The 15,021-nt window shown below is 38.3% G+C and overlaps 1 protein-coding gene across 4 annotated transcripts in view; it reads left to right on the forward strand.

Moving 5' to 3' along the window:
- Satb1 (SATB homeobox 1) overlaps nt 1-15,021 on the forward strand; it is a 96,659-nt gene that overhangs the window by 540 nt on the left and 81,098 nt on the right. Inside the window, exon 1 of one of the 4 annotated variants that reach the window (XM_020186691.2) lies at nt 251-476. The exons of 1 other annotated variant lie outside the window; for it this stretch is intronic. The gene's annotated coding sequence lies outside the window, so the exon portion shown is untranslated. Of the gene's footprint in view, nt 1-250; nt 477-5,202; nt 6,491-6,886; nt 6,911-15,021 lie in introns of those variants that run through there. 2 more of the 4 variants (XM_074043838.1, XM_074043840.1) reach the window with 2 other exon arrangements.

Below are 15,021 nucleotides of genomic sequence, written 5' to 3' on the forward strand. Positions count from 1 at the left end.
CGAGGCGCCGCGGCTGGATGCGCGCCCCGGGCGGCTGCGGGCTCCCGCGGGGGGCGCCCCGGCCGCTCCGGAGCGCCTCCAGACTGCGGGCGCGGCGACCGCCGAGCCCAGAGCAGCTCCCGCCGGCCCCTTCCCCCTCCCGCCCCCGCCACCGCCCCCTCCCCCTCCCCCGTTAACATCTCCTCCCCCCCGCCCCCCCTTCCTTCCCTCGGCCCCGCGCGCTCTCTCGCTTGCTCGCTCGCTCCTTGCCTCGCTCTCCCCTTTAAACGCCCACTTCGAATGGGGAAAGAAGACAACTTGAAGTCAAGTTGCAATTAACTTCCGCGGCAGCCGCAGATCGGCGGCGGCGACAGGAGAGGCAGCAGTCGCCGCCTCGGAAGTCCGACGCCAGCGCACTCGCCCGCCCGCCCCGGGAGCCGTGCCTGTTCTCCGGCCCGCACTCGAGCGACTCTGCGGCCCCCAGCGCTCATGCCTGAGTGAGTTCTCCTTCGCCACCTCCTTTCCCATGCGCCTCATGCTCTTTTCTTTCTGTCCCCGTCTCTGTCTCTTTTTTTTTTCCGGAATTGATCCAAACTTCTCCGAAGCACCCACCCCCGGCGCCCCAGCTTGGGGCTGCTCTGCTCACCTCTGCGGGCGTCCAGCGGCAGCGGGGGTCTTCCAAACCCCATCTCGCGCGCACATGGATGCCGGAGGGTGGGCCGGTGGAGTGAGGGACAGCGGCTGGGATGGGGGACTTGGAGATGCCATTCGTTCTCTCTCAGGGTGTGGACACTTGACACACCTGCCTGACAGATCCTGGCTGAGCAAACTCCTTCAGGCCCCCTTTTCGAAGAGAAAGGTAGAGTGGCAAAGACCGAAGGGGGCTGCCAGGGAAAAGGGGAAGCCTTTCCGTGCACTCCGCAGCCGGGTTGCCAGGGGGAGTGGAAGTGTTCCCCCGCCACATAGCGAACACGCTGAGCATCCTTTCCTGGCCGGTCCCCGACTGCTCCGCTCCGGCCACTGCGGCTGGTGGCAAGCGACAGCGGAGGGAGACCCTCGGGAAGTTTGTGTCAACTTCTCCATCCTTGAACTCACTGGGGCGCCTAAGTTGGAGCCCGGAGTTTAAAATCCGAAGCAGTGTGCTTTGAGTCCTAGCCGCCAACAGCGAGGTGGGTCGTGGCGGGGCTGTTAGCGTGAGTGCGGGCGTGGAGTTGGGCTGGTGGCAGGAGCAAGGGCTGTCCTCCTACCAGGCAGGGGTTTAGCACAGGTGCAGCATCGGGGTCTGCACCGTTTTGCCCTCCTGCCTATCAGACCCGAGCGCAGAGGCCTTCTCCTGGGCCGCTGATATGGGTTTTGGGAAACCACCATAAGAAGGACTAAGCAGGCAGGTGGCAGGTCCGGGGAGTGACACGTGCGTACCGAGGAAAAGCAGAGTAGGACACTCTTGGGATGACCCTGAAACACCGAGAGGGGAGAGCGATATAGAGCTCAGGTTGTAGGTTTTGGCCCTGGCCAAATTTCACTTACAAGTATCAACCACAGGGTCCTCTCTCAGAGGGCCCTGGTTGACAACTTTGACCTCTGCGCCCTTCCTCGGAAAACTTTCTCCGCGGCATTCTGAATTTTCAGGCAAATGGTGTAAGACATGGACTCCACAAGGCTGTAAAATAAAGATAGGGTAAACAGAAAGACATCTTTCCTGGAGAGAACCTTTCTGCCCTAACCTATGGGGGTTGCATGTTTGTATCCTTGGAGGCCAGAGGATCTGGCTTTCCAAAGAGAACAGAGGAGGGGGAGTGAGATTTTCTCCCTGTTCCCAGATTTTGTCCTAAGCAGTCGCTGAAATTTACAGTGTTTGGGCTGTTGAGGAGAGAGAGTCTAACTCACCAGTGGAAACTTTATGGAAATTTACACCACATCTAAAGTGGATTTTCTGAGAATGTGAGATTTATTCTATAGTCATATGTTGCTCTAATAAATAAATAAATAAGAACCCCCTACTTTAAGTCTGAAGAAAGCCTAGGTTGAGGTGTTTGCTCTCAAAAACCTTTATGGATCTCTTTTGTGGGGTGATGCTATGGTTTAGCAATCCTTTATTTCTATTGCGTATTATTTTAGTAGAACAGTAGTACATTCACATACTGGCTGCTCCAGTCTGCTGGCAAGCATTAGCATTCAAGCTTACATTTTTGACAAATGTGCAGACAGGAATAGCATGAATAGGCATCTTAAATATTAACAACCTAAGCATCTGTTGTGAAACAAATTTAATATATTTACTCTGTTTTTCTCACATTGTTAGAAAAGGTTATAATAAGTGCATAATTTCAACTTTAGTTAGCAGAAGTAATCGGCTGTATCTTTCACTACCTCTCCAAGTGTTTAACACAATCACCAGATATAAATACTTTAATTAACTTGGTTAAGCACACTATTAAATACACTTTAGACAATATGCCTACCACATAACATGGAACAGTAGCAAATATGTATCTGTTTATGCACACTTTAAATGACCATGCATTTTATAAATATAACAAATCTATTTATTCTTCATCTCCATTTGACACTTAGTACTTCATATTTTCCTAATGGAAGCAGTGTTTTAAATGTAGAGTTGTTCAGTCATATGTAATACACACTATGTGAACAGTAGCTATAAAACACAAAGCATTGCTAAATTTGAATACGGCTACATATAACAAGATTATGCAAGAGAAATAAAATCACTGCTCAATTTTGTATTCCTTTCTGAATAATGAATGCAAATTATGGATGAAAAAAGAACAAATAGGGATTTCCCTTCTGAAGTACTAGCTTCCTAAAATGTGTGTGTGTGATAGTGGGGTGGAAGAAAAAAAAAAAAAAAAGATAAAGAAGACCTCAAAAACTTCCAAAAGTCTGAGTAGTTGTTTTCAGAATGAATGCATTCTTCACTTTCCCACAAGCTGAAATATGTAATAAATAATAGTTCTTTGTATGTAAAAGTATTCAAAAGGAATGTCTTTTGTTCACTTGTTGTATTAAATTAATATGTTCTTTGGTTGATAATCTACAGAAGTAGTTCTTTTGTCTCCCAGCATCTTAAAGGAGAACAACAACAAAATGAATGTTGGCTTCTTTCTGCAAAGACCTCTGTTGCCAGCTATGTGAACCTGTGAATCAGATAGGAGATGCTGAGTGATGGTTAAGAAGCACTACATTAAATTAGCAAGGACTGAAATATCTACAAGAGAATCTCAATTTTTTTTTTCTTGTAACAGGTTGTGGATTGTAAATTAGGCCTAAAAGGTCAGGTGACAGGCACCTGTTCCTAATTATTGTAAAAATCTTTTGGTTACAAACACTATTAAGCTAAACACAACATGGATATACAGCAGGGACTCTCTAAAGCACTCTAGTGGATTTCATCTGCTCTGTAAATTACCAAAAGGGCCATACATACATAGATATGCTGTTTACTCAAATACATCATTCCTTCTATATATGTTGCTTTGAATCTTTGCAGTTAATATTATATTAGTATTTGGAATTGATGAAGTACATAAATGCAGAAGACTAATCAATCTTTCAATCTTCTGATTATGTCTAGACATATTGTAGTTGAGGGCAAAAATATTCTTTAAAAAAAAACCCTTTCCTTTGCAATTTATTGATTATCAGACTTTTGATCTTGTTTTAAATAGAACCTCCACAAATTGCCTTTTATACTTTTTAAATGAGTTGCCATTTTAAATGATACCACCAACTATGTTGCTTAGGACTCATCTATAAGGGGGGGGACTAGTTGCTATATATTGTCATAGGTTTATGGCATACATAAAATAGGAAGAAAACCACATTTTACATGAAGGCTGTTAGGAAGGATATCATCTGATCTTCAAACTTTTGCCGCTTCTCTCATGAGCATTCAGATTCTTTTCTATTGGAATTAGGGAACATGGCTTAATTTTTATGAATGGTTTACCTTTAGATATTTCACAGAGCAAAATAAACATGTATTATAGAAAAGATCAAACTAGCACCAAATTGCAAAAAATATTGAAAAGCGCTATTTGCTTTTAATTAACAGAAGAGGAGGATTTCGAGTAAATTAGATAACTCAGGTGATTCAATTCTATGTTATTTAAACATGTTCTTTGTCTTTTGGGGGGTTTTAAACAGTTGATGCTTATTATATTAAGTATTCATTTTTAGTATTTGTGATCAGATTACAGAAGAGTCATTACTCTTGCTTTCCAAATTGATTTGGTTTTCAAACTCCAAAAGTCTGTGATGATTTTTACAAATTGGTTTACATTTTGACAGAACAGAGTTAAGCTAATTAATAGATCAGGCACGAAAATCATCCATGGTAGGGTATATTTTCTGGTAAAATGAAAGTTATGTTTCAGCATGATGAGCACTGAGGTTCGGTAATATGTTTCTCGTGTGGAATGAACACTTCCTACTTTGAGCTAGCAGGCACCTACTGTTTATTTACGCTGCATTAAACTGACAGCTCAGCAATCAGAGGAAAAATATTACTTACCTTCCTGAAGTAAATACCAGTTTATAGGTTAGTGCACGTATTTATATTCCTGTCACCACTAAATAACGGCTCTGTCTCCGTTTTAATATCTACCTGTGCTATAATCCAGGGCTTCACACTCTTCCTGGTTGGGAGTAGGGGTCGAGAGGAGTTTTTCTTATCATTTCCCAGTGGCAAACTTTAAAGCAGTGTAATTTCATCTCCTCATTTCTGTCGTGTGAGAACCAGTTGAAAGAAATGTTATGTACTTTTCCTTTGCATACCTCATCTATAACATCAAACTCCCCAAAGAATCTGCATGACACTTAAAATAGTCATCTTAAAGCAGCCTCAGGACAAATATGTTCGAGCACATTCAAGTATGTGTTTCCTAAATTAACTTTCTCCAAAGTTCAAATAGATGAAACTATTTGATTCCTTAGATAATAATGGTGATAGTGTCTTCCCTTCAAGTCTTGGATGGAATGCTTCAGTTTTTAATGGAAGTTTGCAAATAGGAGGATAAAATGGGGCACATTGATTGGTTGATTGACTGACTGACCGATTGATTGATTCTCTTAACTTTCCTCTGGAAATATTCTTGCCTCCTTTATTTGTCTTCTTGATAATGTGCCATCCTTAAAATAAAGGAAATTTCTGCCTTTTTTTTTTTTTACAATATAATACTAAATGTACTTTTTTTAAAATTAAAGGCCCTTTCTCTTTCAGAGCCCCCTTGAAACATCAAAATCCGTTGAAAGTTGAATTCCCAAACTCATGATTAACTTGAGAAAATGCTTGTTTTGCTTAAGTTATCTTAAGAAGCACTATATTCACTTACTCTACACAGTTGTCAATCTCTGATCCTATATTCACTGACATCAGAGCAGAATGTGGTCTTAATACAGCAAGCATATAAATCAAATCTGTTACACAAGGTTCTTTCCCTTCACTGTATCAAAGAAAAAGTGTCTACTATGGTAATTTGTATCACATTCCGAACTGCTATTCTCAATGGTAAGTCTATTTAAACTTGATGTCTTCATCGAGTGTGATCAACACATCAACACACATTATTTTGTACTTTTGATCTTATGCCAATGGTACCTTTTGCTGTTTATTTTTTTAAATTCTTTTTTAAGATCAGATACTTCATTTCAGAGTAAATAGATACAGATTGTGTGTATATATACTCAGGGTGAGATTTAGTAGTGTAGCATTTCTCTAACATATTGGCCTATTTTTATTCTTTCAAGTTATTCTGTATCACTTCCACAGTTGTTGCTGTCTGAAGGTTTGTAATAGAAATTCTAATCACCTCTTTCCATGGACTTTCAAGGATGTAATTCAGTTATGCAGTGATCTAGTTTAGTTACGAGAAATGAAAATTAGTTAACTGGTACCCCAGGATTTATGTTGCCTAGTTTCTGCTGAAATTTATTCAGTCCAGTTATTTGACATTTGGTAGAGAAGTGTCTTGTAATCAAAATTTAAGTTTCCAGTGGAGGAAGATCTTGCTGGATAAAACATTTAACTGTGCAATATTTTATTATGGTCATCACTCATTTTAGAGCCCGCTTATTGTTACACACATTTTTGAGTACCAAGGAGTGCAGGTTCCCCAAATGGGGCTGAAATGCTTGCAGAAGAGGCAGATGTCAGGCTGCACCTGGTTATGCCTTTACTAGAATGTCTGTGGACCCTAGCTGGCCCCCCTCTTCTGCTCCCCTTCCCCCCAGGTGTGCAGGAAGTAGAGGGCGTTGTACCCAGTGAAGTGGGTGGACTCTACTCAGAGCTATGACCTGATTTGTGACGCACCCTCAGAACTGCAGTAATGGTCCAGCTGCTTCACAGGCAACTGGTAACCACCTCATTTGGGGGATGCTTCTGCCTTGCTAGCAGTGCCACAGAGAACTTCGTCATTGTCACCTCATCAAAGACCACATTTTCAGATCTCTCCTATAGGGCTAGATTCGGAGAACAGCCTCTGATATTTAGAGGGTAAGTGCCAGAAAAGTTCCATGTGGAGACTCAGGGCTGCAGCCACAGTGAAAGACAGGCATTTAGTGTCCGGGGGAGGACTCTGTGTTGGTATGTTGCTTTTTCTCAGATTTGGGACCAGATACCAAGGAAAATTCTTCAGTGGCACTTTTTTTTTGGGGGGGGGGGGATGGTGAGATGTGGTAACAATCTCCCAGAGGAAATTCTTAGACCTTCTTTTCCTTTTCCCCTTAAAGAAAAGGTAGACAGTACTCTGTGATGGAGAATTCTTTACATGTAATTTTCCTGGAAGCTAGGGATGTAGGAGAGACGATTGCTAGAGATTGCTCTGTATTCTTTGCTCAACAGTTCCTGATACGTGTCAAGAGCATGTAAATGACAATCTGGCCTTCTAATATTTACAGTATTAAGGACTTTAAGGTAAAACAGGTTTTGTGTTATAAATATTTTATTGTAATAATAATTATGAATAAAATAGAACTTATGTATGCAGATATCTTTTGAAACAAAGGTAGTCTTGAATATAGCATATCCATAATTAGTTGTTTGATTTTGAATGCACTTGTTTTCCTATTCCAGTGAACCAGACAATGGAAATCATTGGAGATTAACAACAGAGCTATGTGATTGAATGAAGCACAAAATCTAAATATTTACACTTTTAAAGCTTAAAAGAATCTTCAGAATTGATAAAAATAATTTTAAGTGTTTCCCACTGTATTTTCACTAAGTGAAATGATACTTCATGTCCTGTTTAATGGTAGATAGATTCTTCAAACTATTGGAAGAAAGAACCATATTTTATTAACTATGCTTTAAAAAATTCTTGGTGGTGGTACCCTTTTTGGGTGGCTTAAGAGGGCTAAAATACAATTTAGAACATTAACTTAAAAGTTTAAGAATGACAGCCTTAGTTTGTATGGAGTCATTGTATTTTAATAATACTGTATGCTTATTAGTGTTATTAGAGCAGTAGACAGTTAATTACAGTCTTTTCTGAGACATGTTAACTGTATATTAACAATCATGTTAAAAAAGAATGATGTATACTCTTACATACAAGCTGCTTCTTGCTAGACTCTTTTTTTTAATATTTTATAATGTATACAGTTAGATTTTTGGTTCAGAATCATTAAAGGTTTTTACTAAAGCAACTGAATTTTAAAACTTTTTTCTGGGTTAGAACATTTTCTTATTTTTCTTTCTTTGTAATTAGTATTGGCTTGATAGGTTTTGCTAGTAGTATTAGAAATTGTTGCCCCTCAGCAGTTTTAGCTTTTCCATACTGAATTTTCAGATGCTCACATTTTCTTGTTTTTTGATGACTGACCAGTGTAAGCCATTCAAAGCTTATTGAGTTGATTTAGCACTTCTTAATATGTCTTTTTGCGAAATCATTTTAGTCACTGTTTCTTTAGTCAAATTACACTTCTTATAATTCTATGCAACTCAATTATTTAAAGTACATCTGAGCAGCTGATCATAGTGGTATTTCTAAGATTCTTTCATTGTCCATATCTCAGACCTTGGTTTGAGCTATGGCTTCTATCATGGCAAGACAATAGATGACTGAAAGTACAGAAGTATGAAGCTTGAGCGATTCTACCAAATTGTTAGCTATTTGAATTCTTTTGATGAATTTGAATTTGTAAACCTTGTAAGCTTGCAATACAGCACTTAAAAATACACTAATATTACCACCGTATCACGTTTGTGGGTCTTGCTGTCATTTATTCCTATAAGGTATTGAACTACAAAAATAGGAATTAAGTGTAAGGTACACGTCTGTGCCATATAAACAAGGAGAAACTTTAGCATTCCGTGCCTTGCATATAGGAGCCCTCCTTAAAGAAGTGCTAAATTAATAGAATAAATATTGAATGCAGTTTATGGTAATAAAGATTTTTGACAAAAGAGACTTTTCATTCTCCTTTTTTGTTTTCATTGGGGTTATCTGAGCACTTAATCTACATATGTCCTAGTTTTCTGGATAATTGGATGCTTTTCTTCTTTAACTATGGGCTCTGCCATTTTCTTGACAGTAGCACCAGGGAGTCTGTTTTATCTGAATCCTCTGACCTTCAGGATTAGGTTAAGTATCTCTGTTCAGGTTCATGGTCCTTTGGTGCCTGGTTGTAGTAACCAACTGTACTAAAGTCAACAGAGTACTCCTCCGAGTTCCTTGAAGCTGGGCTACCATGGAGTGGTGTTTCTGATATTCCAGAACCAAAAATACTATGGACTAGTGGCTCAAGGCTGATTGACCTCTACCTGTTCTTTCCTATGATAATGATTTTTTTTTCAGGATCCCACTGAATAAATCTCAGCTTTGATTATTGCATAAAAATTCTTTTTTCCCTATCAGCTATGTACATGGTTTAAAAAACATGGTAAGACTCAGCATGTGTGTCTTAATGACAAGTTCATTCCTTAAAACTAACGCTAGATTTGCTGTAGGGTTGGTAGCTGCAACTAAAACCTTCTGAGAAGTTCCTGTTACTTTATCAAAGTTGTCTTTAAAAGATACTTCCTTTTAAAATTTATATCCTTTAAAAAATACAAGTGGGGCTATTTGTAAGACATTTCTATTTGGTTACATGAAAAAGAATGTGTTCTTCAGCCAGTACACTGCTGTGTGACCTATTACATTATCTTGCATATTCTGTCTCTTTAAAAACACAGTCTCCTGTATTTGCCCTATTAATTGTTGATATGTTGCCATCCACGAGACAAAAATTAGAGCTGTAATTAAATAATCATGTGATGCTCCTTAGTGCCAGTGAGAGCAAACTCATTTTTCCAGGCCCTGATGGTCACTGATTATTGTATTACCACTGGCTTGCTTTATTTTTTTTAATGATTTTCTATCTGTAGCCTACCTAACTACTGTCCTTTTCAAAATTAAAGAAAGTAGCAAACATTCAACCAGTTAATTGGCTAGAGGTCCACAGGGATGTAAGGTAGACATACCTTTTTTGTTTTTGGTCACCTGGTAGGTTCTTTGGGGAGGCTACATCAGTAGTGTGGTTGCCTGCCATTTAATTTACACTGGTGTTTTGGCTGGGATGAAGGCATGTAGGGACTGCCAGGAGAATTACAAAAGGAGCCGGGTATTAAAATTCAGAAATGATTAAAATTGAAATAAAAGGATGCTGCTTCTTTGCCAGTACTCTGGCAGTCATAATGACACATAGAGATTAGTTTCCTCCTTCATCTTTGCCTTCTTTCTCATTTCCTCTTGTTTATTGTTGACACATTTTCCTTATGTCTGTCTCTCTTCTCTGTATGTTTTTGCACCATTATGCATTCCTCCTTCTTGCTGTCTTTCCTTAAGCCTGGAGAAACCTACTTAACCTTATTATAACAATAACAGAATAGGTTATTAATATTTAATATGCACATGATTAAAATTTCTCTCTCTTAAACATAGGTCAGCTGTATTATTATTAACCGGCATGTAATTTTTCATTTAAAATATTCTTATCTGCCTTGCTGTTTCTGCAATGTAGTCTACTTTAGTAGTGATTTAATACATAATGTTTAGAAAACTGTGGTCAGCTAGTGAAAAAAGAACTTACCAGTCATGGATAATCAATTATGCATGAATTCAAATGTAACAGATGGAATCTGGTAAGTTAAAGTTTCTCTTTGCCTTAGTGTTTTTTTTTTTTTTAATTTGTTTGTTTGACACCTGTCTCTTATAGAGAGATAAACCTCTAGTGTGGCATGTGAGAAATTTCTTTGTATCTTAATTGATTTTTTTACACTAAATGTAATGATAGAATTTTAAAATCTGGCCTTAAAGATGATCAATTCTATTCCATCACTTTATAGATCTGGAGCTTGATCCTGTTTAACTAATGAAGGATCACTCAGCTGGGTTGCAGAATGGAAAGCAAGACCCAAATCAACTTGCCCAATCTTTTTGCCACTACTTTTTCCACCATGTCATCCATTCTGTCTTTTTTAGGGGTGTTACACTACCACTTCTGGTGTGTTTCTGGTGGAAACAGTGATAGCCTAATTTTAAATTGTATGATATGCAAATATTATCTGTATATACTTCTCAGGTTATGCTATATGTACATTAAATATACATATACACATTTCTTCATCCTTGTACATTGGCCAAATAATTGGATTTCTCAAATCTATTAAGAATGCCACAAGATTGGGTTTTATATCCTAAAGTATGGCATATGCCAGTCTCAAAGACACATTTACATTGCTTGCAGCCTTGTAAATTTGTAGTGACAAATATCCTTTGTGCAAAATGAACTAAAAACTTGTTTTTGAGAGCCTTATAACTTCCAAGGAGAGATAAGAAATTTCATTTTCATTAACTATAATGTGAGTATGTAGTTTTTTTTATTGTAGAAAATAGAAAAATGGCAGGTATTGACCATCTTTAAAGCAATGAAGCCTCAAAGCAGTTACAAGCCGGTCCCTATCAAAATTTTTCATAAATATGCAGTTTGTTTCTCTCCCACATGTATAAAAAAACTCTTTACAAAATAAATGATTAAAAAAATAGCCTCAAGGCTCTCTAGTTCTTTTTTTAAAGTTATACTGTAGCATTATTTATAAACTTTTCACTTCATATCAGCTAGAAATTTGCATGCATATTTATAGTTCATGTTAGTTATCTATGAATTAAATTTCACAATAAGCTCACTAATAAATAAAGAGGCACCTTCAACACATATAGCAAATATGATTGACATATACTGTGAAGCTAGTTTTTAAATATTGTATTTAATGCTTTTATATGTATTTAATGCTTTTAAATATAATGTTCATTTAAATTTATTCCATCACTTTATAGATCTGGAGCTTGATCCTGTTTAACTAATGAAGGGTCACTCAGCTGGGTTGCAGAGTGGAAAGCAAGATCCAAATCGATTTGCCCAATCTTTTTGCCACTACTTTTTCCACTATGTCATCCATCCTGTATTAATATTCCTAAGTTTTACTATCAAAAAATATATGGATATGAAATTCAATAAAATATAATTTATAAGTGAATTTCTAATTCATTAATATGAAAAAATGAACTCAGTTGGAATAGATTATATAACACATAGTAAAATCAGTATGTGATTAAAAAAAGATAATACTTCTAATTGTTGTATAAGAAGTAAATAATCCTTAAACTGTCACTAAAAGTAACTGACCAAATTTCAAAGCCTTTAAAATTATTTTCTTTTGTTTAAGAGATAGAATCTAAAGACTTTGGACATAAACAATTTATAAAATTATTATATAGACTACATTTGTACAGTTGTTAGAAATGCAGCTGTGCTGCCTGTGAGTGGGAGACATTTAAAAGACTGTTCACTGGGAAGGTGCAGTACTTCATGAATGTAGGTAATTTTTATTCTTTCGAAAAACATCCCAAAAGAATTTTTGGACTTAATGTACTGTTACTTATTTGTTTTGTCTGTGCTTCCTTCTCCTCTTTTGCTAAGATAGTGTATTGACTAAAACCTTCAAAGAGAACCCATCTTCTTGCATGGGAGGCACTTCAAATTGGGTGAGATCTTGGTCTTTCATTACCAATCTATGTTAATTATGTTTAGGTCAGCAATTCATCACATGAATTAATTATCTAGCATAGCCTGGACTGTGGCTGTTAGCAGGTAAGGACAACACAGTGGAAGGTTGGGGTGGGAATTGGGTTGTCTAGTGTGTTGTAGTTTATTCTTTCTCTCAAGTTTGCCATGGCATTTTAATGATAATACATTTCTGCCAATCTTTAGGAATAACTGAAAGATTGTTTTGCTTTGTTATTTTAAGATTTTTGTATTAAATATATACACTGTATACACATACATAACATAAATATGCCATTTTGATGATTTTTAAGTGTACAGTTTGGTGACATTAATTACATTCATACTGTTGTGCAGCCATCACCACGGTCTGCTTCTGAATCCTTTCAGCCCCTGTGGAATGTGTTTTATTTTTTAATTAAACTTCCCTTTTGCTTCAACAAATTTCAAGCATTACAGTGATCTTTTATTATCCAGTTGTATCTCTTTGGTGGTAGCTTTCCTTTCCTGTAGGCAGTACCTAGTCTAGTGTCTTGTGGCAGTGGGTATGACAGTACAATGTTAGATACTGCCTTTGACTGGCGTTTCACCAAAATGACCTGGGCTAGGATTCAGGCCTATTGTAATCTTAAACTCTTTCCCCCAATAACCACACCAGGGAAGAATAACAGCAATATTCACATCTCTTAAGAAAATTTGGTTGATATGTCTTAGCTAAATCCTTGGGAAGGGTTGCTGCTGGACTCCTTGGAATTAAAATCCTCTGAGCTTCCTGTGAGTATCAAAGTCAGGGCAGGGATGCCCTGCAATTGGTTCTAGGGAATGAACGGTGTGAATACTTTGGTTTTGTTCAAGTGCAGTGATTTAGTCTGGAAATAAATTGAACAGTTTTCAACCATTTAAGGAGAAGCCCACTCAAGAATGAATAGCTTTTCTTTGCTGGGGGCGGGGGGATAAAACACATGCAACTATGTTGAAAAAAGAATTAGAGGAAACTCGGATGGTTCTGGCTCCAGTAAATAATAGACTGGTTTTGGAACCGTACTTCCATGTGTAATTTTGTGGTTAGTCGCTTATGTCTGTGATGATAAATCACATACCTGCACAGGATTTCTGGCACCCCAGTAAATCTCAAGCAAATGCCCAAATGCTAATTTATCATGGTTCCTCAAATAGCATACCTTTATTCACCAAATCAATGATCTAATAGTTTGTCATTCCCCACCCCACCCCACACACACCTTTTTTTAAAAACCTTTTTTGTTTGTGTGTTTGAAACTAGTGGCTTGCCTATACATACATTTCTTAAATTTTGAGCCACTGCTGGTTCCTAGAACAGACTTAACCTTTCCCAAGTGCCTCCAGGATTGGGTGAAAAAGTTCATCTCAGGGGTATTCTAGCAGGCATGTTTGATCCTCTGTCTTCAAAACATGATCTAACCCAGTAGGTGCCAAGCCTGGCTGGATATCAGAATCACCTTGGGAGATCTAAAAAACTGAATGCCTGAAGAGGGGAACCTTCAGCCATTCTGATAGAATTGCAGTGAGGTGCAGCGTGGACATCCTGCTTGTGATCCTAGCACCTGGCTTCACTTCCTAAGATTGTTAAGCAGCATTCTTAGAAACACCCAATCCTAAAAGCAGCTCAGGAATGTCTTTACTGTGGTGGTAGGCACAGTGAGAGACTCCAAGAATATATACATAATAAACCTCAAGATGCTTAGAGCCTTGAAGCTTGGAAGTGCAGACATATAAATATGGAATGCCACATGGCAAACAGGACAGGTAGTGTGATAGAACATCCAAGAGGTGAAATCAGGCTGCATATTAAAGGAGCTAGCAGAAGAGAGGTCCCCAAGGGAGAAGGAACAGGAAGGGCACTCCCCTCTTTGGGCCATGAGACAAAATGAAGTGTCCTGAAAATGAAGTACCTTGGTGGTAACCTTGACTGGTGAGCTCAATGGCAATTGCAGAAGTCTTCCCTCCTCCCTTCTCAATTTTGGATGTAGGTCTCTATAGAAATACCAATTTCAGTGGAATTACTACCATTGTACCTTGCATTGTACCTTCCATACCAACATCCATGGAAAGAAAGGTAGTTTTTAAAAATTTTACCCAATGAACTTTTTGCTAATAAATAAGTAATATTTCTAGGTAAGAGGTCAAGATACCTTGTCAGTTTCCAGAAGACAACTACCAGGGCTGCTCTTGTCCACATCTCCCAAAGCTAGAATAAACATTGGCCTTTCTTTGCTCCACTATAATAATGATCTTTGTCTATGAAGATCGTATGGACTGGAGGTGTGGCTCAAGCAGTATGGTGGCTGCTTTGCAAGTGTGAAGTCCTGAGTTCAAACTTCAGTTTGAAAAAGAATTTGAAAAATTATTGAAATCAAATAATTAATTACCAGTGAGTATTTACATCTATCCCAAAGTAATCAGGAAACAACTTCTGGCTATAACTGAAACTCAGTTTATTTGGGGGGGAAAAAGCCAAAACTCAAACCCTATATTTAAAGTTTGTTATCATTACCTTTTTATCTCTCCTGCCACATTCTCAGGACTTTTGCCATTATTTTCTGCAGTATATTAGTGTTTGGTTGGTATCTGGATTTTATCTACAATTAAAACCTCCAGAAGAGCCATTTCTAAGGGCAGCTATGCTTCCTTAATGTGGAGGCCAAGGGAAGGGTGGGAATGACTGCAGTTTTTAACTTCACCTATGAGATATTTAAATGCTCATGGAAAACAGCATTTGGAGTAAAGTCATATTATTCCAAATGTATTACAGGATCCTTTCAAGTACAGACATGTCTAGAAAGTTGTCTTAAATTTGTGTTCAGCAGTACACAAGTCTCATTCCATGCAACTTTCCAGATCTGTGGGCTAATTCTAAAATGGAAAATGATCTCGATTCAGACATCATTAGAATGTCTGAAAGCCATTCAGCACCCCTAACACTCCTCCTGACCTCATCCT

Source organism: Castor canadensis, chromosome 10 (genome assembly GCF_047511655.1).
Source record: "Castor canadensis chromosome 10, mCasCan1.hap1v2, whole genome shotgun sequence".
NCBI classification, from domain to species: domain Eukaryota; kingdom Metazoa; phylum Chordata; class Mammalia; order Rodentia; family Castoridae; genus Castor; species Castor canadensis.